At 38.5% G+C, this 13369-nt stretch overlaps 1 protein-coding gene across 1 annotated transcript in view; it reads left to right on the plus strand.

Annotated features, from left to right (window-relative positions):
• The first annotated feature begins 383 nt into the window (after window positions 1-383).
• Window positions 384-13369, plus strand: part of MID1 (midline 1) — a 262583-nt gene continuing 249597 nt past the window's right edge. The window contains exon 1 of the mRNA XM_060769940.2: window positions 384-569. The gene's annotated coding sequence lies outside the window, so the exon portion shown is untranslated. The remainder of the gene's footprint in view (window positions 570-13369) is intronic.

The raw sequence follows: 13369 nt of genomic DNA on the forward strand, positions 1-13369 counted from the left end.
GGCAAACATATGTTGCATCTCTCCTATTTCCAACCAAACTGACAATGATAATCAAGCAAGAGTTCCTACCCGACTGTGGTGAAAGTTTGATACCTGAATACATAGTCTTTGTGTGCTTAATGCATATATCAAACTTTATGCCCTGTATTCTGTACTAACTAGCAGGCGAATTAGTGAAATCATTTGGCATTCCTTGAGTTAACAGCAAATCGTTTTAAGTTACTTCTTTTTTTTCTATCCTCCATTTCAAGAATGCAGTTTACAGTTATGTATATAAGGAAACCTGTTAGGCTTAAATCAGGCTGTCGGGTGTTTAAGCTGCCTGGAGAGACATGTAAGCAGCCCACACCCTCCAGTGTGGGAGTGTCTGGTAGGCTGGACAGAGCAAAGCTTCTTGAATCAAAGTGACTACAAAACCGTTCAGCTGTTCCTCACAGAAACAACGCAGACTAGCACAACACACACACAAAGCCCCGACTTATCTTGGAGCAGCTATCGATTTGGTTTTTACCCCAGAACTTTCAGCAAAAGAGAATCCACTCTCAGAAAAAGAAATAATGGAGGAGACGGTAAGATACTATACTTTTGAGCTTCGTCTACTAGCTTTGTTTGAAATATTTAATTTTGCCTGGGTCTTTGCTTTCAGCTGTGATTTCCCATTCCTAAACTGGCATGTGTGTGTTATAAATAACTTCTTACAGTGTATGGTGGGCAGTATGTAAGCACCAGCTGCGTGGATATCGGTTGTTGGAGCTTTCCTGACTCTTCATGTGCTTCCAATTATATTGCCTTTTTTTTTCAAAAGTGACAGCAAACTTTCTTACCTCAGATACATTAGAGATGCATCTTGAAAGGAGGATGGAATGAGTTAGAAATTTAAGAACAAGCGTAGCAGTCTTTGTTACATGAGTATGTTGTTTAATTTAGAATTCCAAGACAGCTTTACTTATATCTGTTGCTTAAAAAAACTGTGGTGACAAACATATCCTTGTATGCTGTGTTTAATGAATAGCATTGTTTTCGACTTTACATGATAGAGAAGACTGGTTGCAACTATTCAACTTTTAAAAGCCAGCAGACATAGAAAATTGAGAATTGTGGGAAGAAAGATATTTAAGAAGTTTTATTTTGGAACTCCAACTGCTATACAGATTTCTTTTTGAAAACATGTACAAAGAAATTTAAGAAGTTTAATGAGTTTTTTCCTTTGTGAAGTTTCATTTCCAGTCCTGAAATTTTGTTTGCAGTCTTTGGTTCCTTGAAATCAATGGGAAAAGATGATATCTATAAGTATATGTATATACTTATATTGTTGAAAAAGCAAGCTAGGTTATGATATTAGTAATATAATGGAGCTGTGAGGAGAGGCAAATAAGAAATAATAATAAGACTAATAATAGGTTTTAATGTCTATATGTTTTTAACTTTATGGTTTTTAATTCATTTTTTTTACTTAGTTGTATATCTGTTTTATGCACCATTGAATTTTTGCCTACTTGTAAGCTGCTCTGAATCCCCTTCAGGGTGAGAAGGGTGCGGTATAAATATAGTAAATAAATAAATAAATAGGACCAAAATAAATAGAAATTTGGAAACGAACACTAGTTTATAATTTAAACAAGTTATCTAATTCCTGTGAATGTGAGAGTGTGTGCATGTATGTATATAAACACAATGACATATGCAGCAGTCCTCTGCACATCTATCTGGGAATAGGTCTTATTCAATTTGGTGAGCTTTCTAACTAGGCGTGCACATGATTGCAATGTTATTTGTCCTATAAAATAAATGAAATGATATTTTTATGTCGGTATGTTCTGAATGTTATTAATTTTTGTACGATATAATCAAAAATGTATTTTCAGTGTGAAATGTATATTGTAACTACTGTTGAGCATATCAGGCATGTAGCCGGGGGGGGGGGGGGGGCTTGAGGGGCTTCAGCCCCCCCCCCCCCCAAATTCTCATGGTGGTTTGCGAAAAGGCCTTACTGGTGCATTATTTAAACTGTTATGTTTATTCATATCATGATCTGATCACCATACTCAATATATCCCATATGCATGGGGGTATTGGGGTAATGATACAAAAGATTTGCTAGGGTAGACCCTCTTTCACTCAGACTCAGTCTCCCCCCCCCCCCGAAACTAACCCCCCCCCCGAAACTCCCCCTGAAAAACACTCCCCCCCCCCCCCGAATCGAAATCCTGGCTACAGGCCTGGAGCATATAATTTAATACTGCATTCAGCCATTTCTGGTTGTTCAAATATCAAGTTTGTCAAATGTCAGTTAGTATAATGCAGTTTCTAATCAAAATAGAATCTGAGTGCTTGAAGTCGACAAAGTGCACATCACCTCTTTTCTCAGTTTTCATCTTAATTATTATTGTGCTTGAAAGCTAGCAAATGAAACATTGAATGATGATTTCTTACTGAAAAGGCTTAAAAGCATCCTGCATACATATCCAACTAGGATTGTTACATGGCTCAGATTTGGTTTGGTCCTTATGCCAGCATAGCTCCACTGTTGTAGACTCCGCTGGTGGTGAATCAATGGTAGGAGGACCTCATCACATTAAAAGGATGAATCCACTTTAAATCTGGTTTCTGTCTCCTCTAAAATTCTGGGGTTTGTAGTTTAGTGAGGCTTTTAAAGGCTCCTCCCTAAACTACAAACCCCAGAATTCTGCAGGAGGCAGCAACCGGATTTAAAGTGGGTTCATTCTCAATGAATGGAGCAGTTGAGAAGGGAGGCAGGCAAATTTTGTGAGGTCTCAGGAGAAGAAGGTTGCTCATTCCCAGCAGGCTATTCACCAATACAAGTCTTCTTAGGAGAAGGAAGAGTTGTCCTTGGAATTAATAGTCCCTTGGCATAGTCAATTTCTCATGTCAGTCTTCTCTAAATTTTGAACTCCAAGGACATCTACAAAGGCTAGCATAGAATAATATAAACAACTTGAAGTTGACAGCCTTCCTCTCCTCATATAATGATAATAATAAAGCCACATAAGAGCCTTTCTTCTTTCATAGCTGATGCAAAGCCTAGGTAAAAGTACACTGTGCAAGTATAACAGACCATTTTTTTGACATTGTGAAAAAACAGGATTTTTTTCACAGTCACCCTAGATATTTCTGAGCGCCTCAATATCTTGGAAAATTCAGCTCCACAGAAAACAAAGAAAAGGAAAAAAAGGTGTTGAATACTTCATTGAAAGGAAAATCTAATCTATGTGAGTATAACTTCATATAGACAAGCTGGAAAATGCTATAATAAATTTTCTTTAGGGTTGCCACAAGTCAGAAATGAGCAGTTGGTTGCAGTATCGCCACCATGGTCACACTGGATCATTCAAGGCAGTGTATCTAGAGCCAGCACTATTTTCAGGAAAATATCATTGGGCACACTGCTCCTTCCGTTTCATAAATTTAGGAGATGGTATCTAACCTGTCATGGAATAAGAAAGGTATGTCTGCCTGAAATGAATTATTATTGTATGGCTAGAATCATTTCCAACTTACAATGGTCCTAAGGAAAACCTATCACAGGGTTTCCTGGGATGTAACTTGCTCAGGGTGACCCAGTGGGTTTTCATGAATTCAAACCTTGCTCTCCAGGGGTGTACTCAAACCGTAGTGCCACACTAAAAGAAATCGGGATCTATATACAGGGTTAGTCAAAATGAATAGGCCAATAAGAAAATTAATTGTACCCGAATGTATGTTTCCTGTAACCAAACCACAGCTACGTAGCGACAGATAAACTATCAAAGTTTTTTTTGAGCAACACACATGTACGTTAATGCCGCTAGGCGTCGCTAGGAGTCGCTGTTTTCAAAATGGCGGAATCAGGCAAAGAGAAGGTGTTTTGTGTGATGACATTTGCTAAAACAATGTCAGTAATTACGGTCCAGCGAGAATTTCGAGCCAAGTATGGCAAGGAACCACCTCATCGACATTCCATTGCGAGGTGGGTAAAGCAATTTGAGGAGACGGGCTGCTTATGCAAGGGTAAAACCACAGGACGACCGCATGTCTCCGAAGACACAGTGGAATCCATTCGTGCATCCTTTCAACGAAGTCCCCAGAAGTCGACAAATCGTGTTTCCATGGAATTGAACGTTCCGCAAAAAACTGTGTGGCGCGTGTTACGCAAACGTTTGCAGTTCAAGCCGTATAAATTGCAAATGGTGCAGGCTTTGAAAAAAGGTGACTATTCGAAATGACACGATTTTTGCGAATCAATGCAGCGAAGACTAGAGGAGGAAGGCTTTGCCAACAGACTGGTCTTCAGTGACGAGGCAACGTTTCACCTGTGCTGGAAGGTCAATAGGCATAATCTCCGCTTTTGGGGATCTGAAAATCCTCATGCCGTATTGGAACATGTAAGGGATTCGCCGAAGGTAAACGTTTTCTGTGCAATAACCAACCGTCACGTGTTTGGCCCATTCTTTTTCGCGGAGAAAACCGTAACAGGCATAGTGTACGCTGACATGTTGTCTGAATGGTTGATGCCACAGTTAGAAGAGAAAGTGCCCGATTTCGTATTCCAACAGGACGGTGCCCCTCCGCATTGGCACAACAGTGTACGCGAGTACCTCAACGAACACCTTCCCAGACGTTGGATTGGCCGTGCTGGAGTGACTGATCTTCCATTCCTCCTGTGGCCCCCCAGGTCCCCCGACCTCACACCATGCGACTTTTCTCTCTGGGGGTATGTGAAAGACACTGTGTTCCGACCTCCATTACCGCTGACCTTGGACGACTTAAAACAGCGCATATGTGCTGCATTCGATGCCATTACGTCGGATGTGCTGCAACGGATGTGGAATGAACTGGACTATCGCTTGGACGTCTGCCGTGTCACACGGGGCGCCCATATCCAACATCTCTGAAGGTGAGACTAAACTTTGATAATTTATCTGTCGATACGTAGCTGTAGTTTGGTTACAATAAACATACATTCATCTAAAATTAATTTTCTTAATGGCCTATTCATTTTGACTAACCCTGTATGATAGAATGAATAAATAATAAATAGAACAAAGATAGGCCTGAAAGAGTCGAACATAAAAGAGATATAAAGACAAAAAAGTCAAATAGTAAGCATACAAAGGAAGATTCTGGGGTCAGCGCGGCACTTACAATTTTATGATTTCAAAGACATATCCAACATATTTTGGTTTTGTTTAACTGCACCACGGGATCTTTAAGGCTGGAAAAGTTCCTACAGAATCTAAAAGCAGTTTTAGATGTTATGATGAGGAACAAGCTGAAAATCTATGCTAATGAAACAGAAGTTCTAGATAGGGAATTAGTCTATTTTCAATTAGATAATTATATAAGAATGGGCAATTGTACCCACACAAAAGAAATAGGGTAGCAGTGTGGGAGTTCTCCTATATTTAGACTTTTAGATAACGGCTTATACCAATTTCATCTTTTATTCCAAACTATTCATTTTCTTGATAATATGAGATATTCATGCTGTCATGTCCTTCTACATTAAATTACATTCAAATTCATACTCTATTTGTGATCAGAGTATTTCAGGAATCACTGCTTCTCATCTCATTGCACACTGGGTGTTTGTTTCATTACAGCAGAGGTCCTCAAACTATTCAGTTCATGGTCCCTCAGACTGTTGGGAGGGATGGGACTATAATTTGGAGAAACAATGAATGAATTCCTATGCACACTGCACAGATCTTATTTGTACTGCAACAAAACCTATAAAAGAACAATGCAATATTTAAAATGAAGAACAATTTTCACCAACATAAACTCACCAATATTTCAATGGGAAGTGTAGGCCGTCTTTTGGCTGGTGAGATAGGCCAATTAATTAGGAATGTTGTTGTTGTGTGCCTTTAAGTTGTTTCAGACTTGGGGTAACCCTCAGTCTGAAGTTTAGGGTAGGGACTGGATAATCAATCTTGGAAGGTTGCATCTGGCCAGTGGACCTTAGTTGGATCTGCATTTCAGAGTTCCTATTTCAACTTCCAACATCAGATCATAAAGCAGAAGGATAACCAAGAAGTGGTTTTTCTGGTTATGGTGCTAAGGATTTATAATTTGTTGCTGTTGTGTGCCTTGAAATAATTTCCAACCTATAGTGACCATAAGGCCCTTATCATGGGTTTTTCTTGGCCAGATTTGTTCAAACAAAATTTGTCATTGCTGAAGCTAAGTGAATGTCATCCAGTGGGTTTCATGACCAAGTGAGGATTTGATCTTCGATCTCTAGAGTTACAGTCCAATGTTTAAAGCACTATACAAATCTTTTTTCCTTCACAGCTATGTCTTTAATATAAGCCTGCTATTTTAAACTGTTGTTGAACCGGCTTTAACAGCTGTTGATTTTGCAATGAAACATAACATTATTTGTATTTTATTGAATGCAACTGAACCAAATATTGAATGTATTTGTTAAAAGAGGGTATATAAAAATACATTAAAAATAATAATACTTGGTTACTGACATAGAGAGCTATACTGAGGTGCCTTTTGTGGGTTAAAAGGTTGTTCTGGTACCATTCCTAACAATTGTTTAGCCACTAGGTGTCTTAAGTGGGCAAGAAATTATTTCAGTGTCTCTTTCATTGGAGTTTTAGAAGTAGAATTATCCAGATCACTTTCTCAACTACTTGGGCAAAAGAGAAGCTTTAAGTTCTTTTGAGAGTAACTGCAAATATCAATATTGGATAGCTTTCTCATTTCCACTATGACATGCAAAATGTGGACTTCTTGCACATTTGAAGCCTACGTGTCTGCCTGTAACATAGCACTGGGAATCTTGTGATCCTACAGCTGTTGATAAACTCTAGCTCCCAGCATTCTCAGCATTGTCTTGGCTAGCTAGAGTCATTGGAAGTTGCTGGGCATCAACTATGAAGGGGCATAATGCACTCATTCCTCCTGTAGAGAATGTGGAACTTCCCTTTGTTCACTCACAATGGTGGGAAAAATGGAAGCCTTGATTACTCATCACTTTCTCCGTAGCTTCCTCTCCTATGTAAAAAATCTTGTATTTTCAGACTGTGTCATTATTATTATTATTATTATTAAAAAAAACTCTATTCAAACCCAAACATATTATTTTATGACATGGCTCATATTAAATGCATCATTTGTGTGCACATGAAAGTAAAATTTGTAGCCTCCTCCTCATACCTGGATGAAATACTCTTATCCCCCTGTGAACTAATGTAGAAATCTAGATTTGGCCACTTGTGATGCAGTTATTTGGACAGAGCTGGTAGTTTCATACTTCGCCATTCCCCTAGACTTTTTGCCTAAAGGAATAATTTGAGAAAAGGAATATCATGGTCTATTCTGTTTCAGAAGGAATTAAGATCTTTGGATTAGGTTTTATTCTTCATTTTTAGGAAAGAAACTAGTACAGCCTAATGAGAGTATTACGGGAGCGCAGTTCTTTCAGCCATATAAACCTTATAGTCTTGGTAACGAATTTGTCAAATGAGATTTACCTAAACACAAAAACCTTTAACTTTCTTTGGTATTTTTCAGTACTTCTGATACAAAGGCAATCTTTTATGTCCAACATAATCTGCAGAGCAAAATTGTAATGTAGTTTTGGAAATTGGTTTTTTTTAATCACAAAGATATCTAGTTATTTCAATGTAGTTGTTATCTGAGGAAATAAATCACAGTGGTGTTGCTGAAAGCTATCTATAACCCAGTAAAAGATATGAAGGATTCTCATGCCATTTCCCAGCAGCTCACCTGAGGTGATGGTCTTACATAACTGTGTTTAAAGTTGTCTAAATAACTATAATGGTTATTCTGAAGATGAGACTTCGTGAAAACTTCAGTTGCCTTTAACATTACTGGTGTTGAAAGCATTCATGCATTAATATAACTGTTATGTTCCTTCAAGTTGTTTCTCATTTATGGACACCATACGTCCCCCACTTTCTGCCTCTCATAATATATGTGCGTGCATGTGTGTGTGTTTGTATGTATGTGGTGTTTCCCTGACAAGATTTGTTTAGAGGAAGTCTGCTTTTATCTTCCTTTGAGGCTGAAACAGTGAAACCTATCCAAGGTCACCCAGTGGGTTTCCATGACCAAGTGGGGATTCTGTACCATGCTCTCTAGAGTGGTAGTCCAGTGATGAGACCACTACACTGTGCTGGCTCTATCAGTGCAATTGGCATGAGAAAACATTTGCATTAATTTTTATTCATATTTGCATTGTTTCCCTCTACCCCTGAGTCTTGGCTATTGTGAGAACTAGCATTTCCTTCTCGGAATTAGCTCTTTCCATAAATAGGCACTACCCATGTAAAAATGAATATATGTTTAGAGCCTAATTTTCCTGTTGCAGGGAACAGATTTAAAAAGTAGCTCTGGATGGAAATACCGCATAGGAAAGTACAGAGGAAAATACTGCACCAAGGCCAGAATCCTGTGACCTTCATGGGTGTAAGTTGCACTAGACAGGAAAAATGTTTCTACTTGTTCAAAGGCTATTTTGATACGATACAGAGGGAAGAAGGGCTCTCCCTGAGAAACACATACTGTTGTGAGATTTAAGAAATCTGCAGCAGATGCCTGCTCATTCTGTAATGGGGCCTGAGATCCTACTGAAGAATATGTGGAGGTCCAAGATTGAGAATACATAAATTGTATAATGTGTAGTGCCTTGCAATTGCACATTGGAGTGTCCACTCTGTCAGTTTTAAAATGGTCCATATACATTGTGCTACAGTGGTAATAATGTAAGTGCAATAAAAATTAAGAACAAAGCTTTTCTGGGATTTATTTACATTTCATTGTGACAATGTAGAATCTTGGCCCATAAGTAATACATCTGTATATTCAAATAAACCCTACTGTGGCATTGAAGACCTGGGTTTATAAAACAACCACAAAATGGCCCTACTTTTTTTTTTGTCAAGATCCTTCATTTTCTGAGGACCCTGATTCAGAAGTTAATACTCCAAATTATTACAATCAATGGAGGCAAGAAGATGCATTCAGCATTCCCATCCTTGACCTCCTTCCTCAGAATGCCTAAACCGAGACAAAAATGGTCACCCTATTTCATAACATTTTCAAACATTATGGCTCAACTGACAGTGAGGCTTGCAAAATTTGTTATTAATCATTTTCTATATATCTAGAGATTTTGTTCCTTTAAAAAAGCCTGTTCATTCTCTTTGAAGAAGCCCAAACTGTTTTTCACTCTGAACGTAATGCCATTTTTGGCTTTTCTGAATCTTTAATCTCCTAACCTATTTTAGTAGGAAGTCATTTGCATATCAATGGCTGATATTATGCATGCTGAAACTGATGTGAAATGCCACAAACCATTTTGGAATGTTCTGTTATACTGTTGCACTTAAGCATTTTACTTCTGAAACACTGCCATGCTACCTCTGTTAACACCCTAGTTAGATTGCAAACATCTGTTCACTCTTATTTTAGCCTTCAGATCTCTTTCTATATGATATAAATCAATGGCATTGGATTGACATGTGTGATTCATTTATTAAATAAAATATTAAGAAATCATGTGAAAGAGCTACCCCATGACAATGACATGAATAGACTCATCATGGGAAAAGATGACACCTGCGTGTTATGAATTTTTATACACTGAAATAATTGTCACATGATTGTCAATTTAGAAACAATGATTAGTCTCAGCAAAAACTCATGCATGCCTGTAAACGAATAAACAAAAGCAAATAAATTAAAATATGTATGTGGAACATTTTTTTCATAATAACAGAATTTGGGAACAAAGTACAGCTATAGGGAGATATGTATAATGTAGATCAGTGATTCCCAACCTTTTTTTGACCAGGGACCACTTTGACCAGGGGCTACTCTCCAACATTAGTACCAAAAGGGTTACGAATCAGTTTTTGGTCAACTTTAGATTTGGTTTGGTTATTTGGGGTGCTGATTCAGAAAATTGTATTGGATAGACCACGTCAGCTGTAGTTTCTGATACAGAACACATGCCATCCTGTAATCGCCATCTGCTTACCCATAGAAAACCATATTTAATAATCTAGAGCTGATGTGGTAGTAATCTTTCATGGGTAGTCAGACTCTCACCTTCTGACATCCCCGTTGCCTCAGCACTATAAGAGGGTTGTGTGAGACCACTCACTCTTGTTGCCATGTGGTTTTGAGGCAACGGTGTAGTAAAATGGTGAGGCTGCAGAACCATATTTTTGTTCTTGATCCACGGACCACAGGTTGGGAACCACTGGTATAGATCTATCATTTTGGCTGGTAAAATAAACATGTGCCAAAGAAACTTTACATTTGGTGCTTTAGGAAATGTTCACTGCTGCAATTGTAATTGTATTACCATGTTTTTGTTTGTTTTTGTTCTGGAAATGTTTCAGGCTGCCTTTGGAGTAAAATAAAATCAGTAAGTTTTTGTTAAGAGTTTGCCATCAATCAAAAAATGTCCCCATTTCTCTCTCTTCCTCTTACTTTTCATCTTTACCCTCGGTTTACCCCAGTTGCTACAAACTCAAATACCACTGTAGGAGGAAAAAGAGAAGAGGAATGAAGTCCTGCCCTTCCCGGTGGGCTCAGGCAAAAGCGAACTGCTGCAGCCTTTCTTAATTTCTGTGTCCTCTTCACTGATAATATATGTCCTCTTGGCCATATTTTGGTATTGCTTGGCCACATGTGTCCTGATTTTTATCTGTGGCAGATCTACTTTCAGTGAACATGGAAAATAGAAAATATGTGGAAGGTATCTTAATTCTTTGAATTATGAACAAGAATTTGCACTCTTTTGTATTGTTGCAGAAAATCAAATGATGGCATTGTTAATAAAATTGTCTGTGTGGTTTGAATATATAATCTATTTTTGAGTAATATCGTATGTGACTTTTATCATTATTTATCTTTAAACTACAAAAGGCTGCATTAATGCTGATTAGTGGGTGATTTCTCACTTGAAACAAGAGACAAAGTATTTAAAGATACAGTAGATGTATTCAGAATAGACAAAAATATTGTGTATTGGTGATAGCTTCTGATTAATGACACTAAAATATATATTGCATTCATAAATAGCAGCCAATATAAATCTGAATTATACAAGCCCAATCTGATTGGGGACTGGAATTTGAAAATAGTATCAATATGAACAGCACAAACAGTATTAGGGAGCTGAACTGCATAATAGGAGTTATTATTAAGATGGGGGTTAGTAATGTGCTAAGTTCCAGGCTGAGGCATTAGAAGAAGATTGAAAAGGAAATGGCAACTGGAAGAATATTTTGTTCTTTTCTTATTGTTTTGGTTGTATCAGGAGTGAACAGAGACCAACAAGCTCCTGACAATATATCTGCTATAATTTGGTTCAATTCCCTAAGAATTTTAATAATTTATGAATTACCTACACAATACAAGACACAGCTATACCATATATATATATATATATATATATATATATATATATATATATAGTCACTTTAAAAGTAGAGGGAGAGAGGCTGATAAATGGAGGAAGAGAAAGGAAGATGCATTTTCTGCTGGCTAGGTCCAGAATGTGTAAGACAATGGTTGCGTGACTGTAGAATAATGAAATGAATTTGCTTGGAGGGCTTAGGAAGGAGTAGTGAGTTGATATGATCTACCAATCCATACTCAGCAGCATGTACCATGAGTCATTAATTACTGTGTTTTGAGTTAATCAATACCTACTCTTTGCAATATACCCCTTAGAGGCTCTTGCTTTAGGAGCCTATACTCCCATTCTGGATATTCGGGGGGGGGGGGGATTAGTCAGTGAACCAAGATGGAAGCACAGCAACCATAGAAAAAAGCAAAAAGATTGCACAGGAAAAGCAATTGCATTGATTTAATTTTGCATGATATTTTCCATTACCTCACATCTGTGAGTCAGCATTTCTAAGGTCAGTCATTTCAGAAATTTGAGTTGGCATGAGCTAACTTAATAACTAAAGGATTTTCTATTTATTTGGCTGAATATAGGAAGACAATTTTAAAGGTAGATGCATCTGCCTTTCATCTGTGAAAAATAAATTCAGACAAGGTCAAATTTCAGAAGTGATTTTTCTTAGGTCAGTGGCTTTCCAACTTTCTACCATCATGGAACGCATTCCACCTTGACTGCTCTGCGGACGAACCTTTGTCAGTTCATGTGGAAAGCAGGCCAGGTCTATTGAACTGACAGTCTCCTGACACTGCTGACAGTGTTCTGTACAATACACTGGACATTTACGTGTGGGTTCAGGAGAAGTTAAGATCTGGAGTGCAAGTGGCCATTCAGGGATGCTAGTGTGTAATGATAGAAAAACTTTTTAAAGGCTTGACAGTTACATGGACTCCATAAAATACTCTCCATCTTTGGTTCTGTGGATGTTTAAGGCTTCAACTTCATGATCCTAAGCCACCATAGTTGAAGGGCAGGGAATCTGGGAGCAGAAATCCAAAACATCTGAAGGACCAAAATTTGAGAACTGCTTCTCCAGAAAGCAGTTTTAAAACCTCTGCATTAGGCTCTAGAAAAACTATTTTAGATGCAAATTTTCACACAGTGTTAAAGTTATGCTTGTGAGCACATTACTGAGCTCTGCCATTTTAAATAGCAGCTGGGTGTAGGATTTTGTGCAGAATTTAATAGAAAGAAAAGTTCTTGTTCTCTTCTCCTACATTGTGCTTGAAGAACCTCTCAGTGTGTGGCAGTGCAGTCTGGAGATCTTTCTGTCCTTTCAAGAACCCTCTGTGCTTTATAACATACTAGCTTGGGGACCCGGCGCTGCCCGGGTTATTAGAGAAAGTGGGTAATGGCACTTCTGTATGCCAAGTTTGGTCTTTATTGGTCATTGGATGATGGTGGCATTGTATTCAGGAAGTGAGTGAAGGTACTTGAAGTCCCATCATCCATGGGGGCTCTGTGTGCTAAGTTTGGTCTTTATCAGTCATTGGATTAGGGTTGCAGTGGTTTCAGTAAATGAGTAAAGGTACTGCAAGTCCCATAATCCATGGTCAACCCTCCTCCAAACAGCATCAAGATGTAGAGTGGGTCATGGGGGCTCTGTGTGCCAAGTTTGGTCTTGATCGGACATTAAATGAGGGTTGCAGCCGTCTTGGGAAGGGAGTGGAGGTACTTGAAGTCCCATCATCCATGGTCTGTCCTCCTTGAAAGTGCACCAGGATGTAGAGTGGGTCATGGGAACTCTGTGTGCCAAGTTTGGTCTTGATCAGTCATTGGTGAGGGTCTTGGTGGTCTCAGGAAGTGAGTGAAGTGACTGCAAGTCCCATCATCCATTTCCAAATTTTTCCAAACCGCACCAGGATGTAGAGTGGGTCATGCGGGCTCTCTGTGCGAATTGTGATCCTGATC

Source organism: Anolis sagrei, chromosome 3 (assembly GCF_037176765.1).
Source record: "Anolis sagrei isolate rAnoSag1 chromosome 3, rAnoSag1.mat, whole genome shotgun sequence".
Taxonomy (NCBI): Eukaryota; Metazoa; Chordata; class Lepidosauria; order Squamata; family Dactyloidae; genus Anolis; species Anolis sagrei.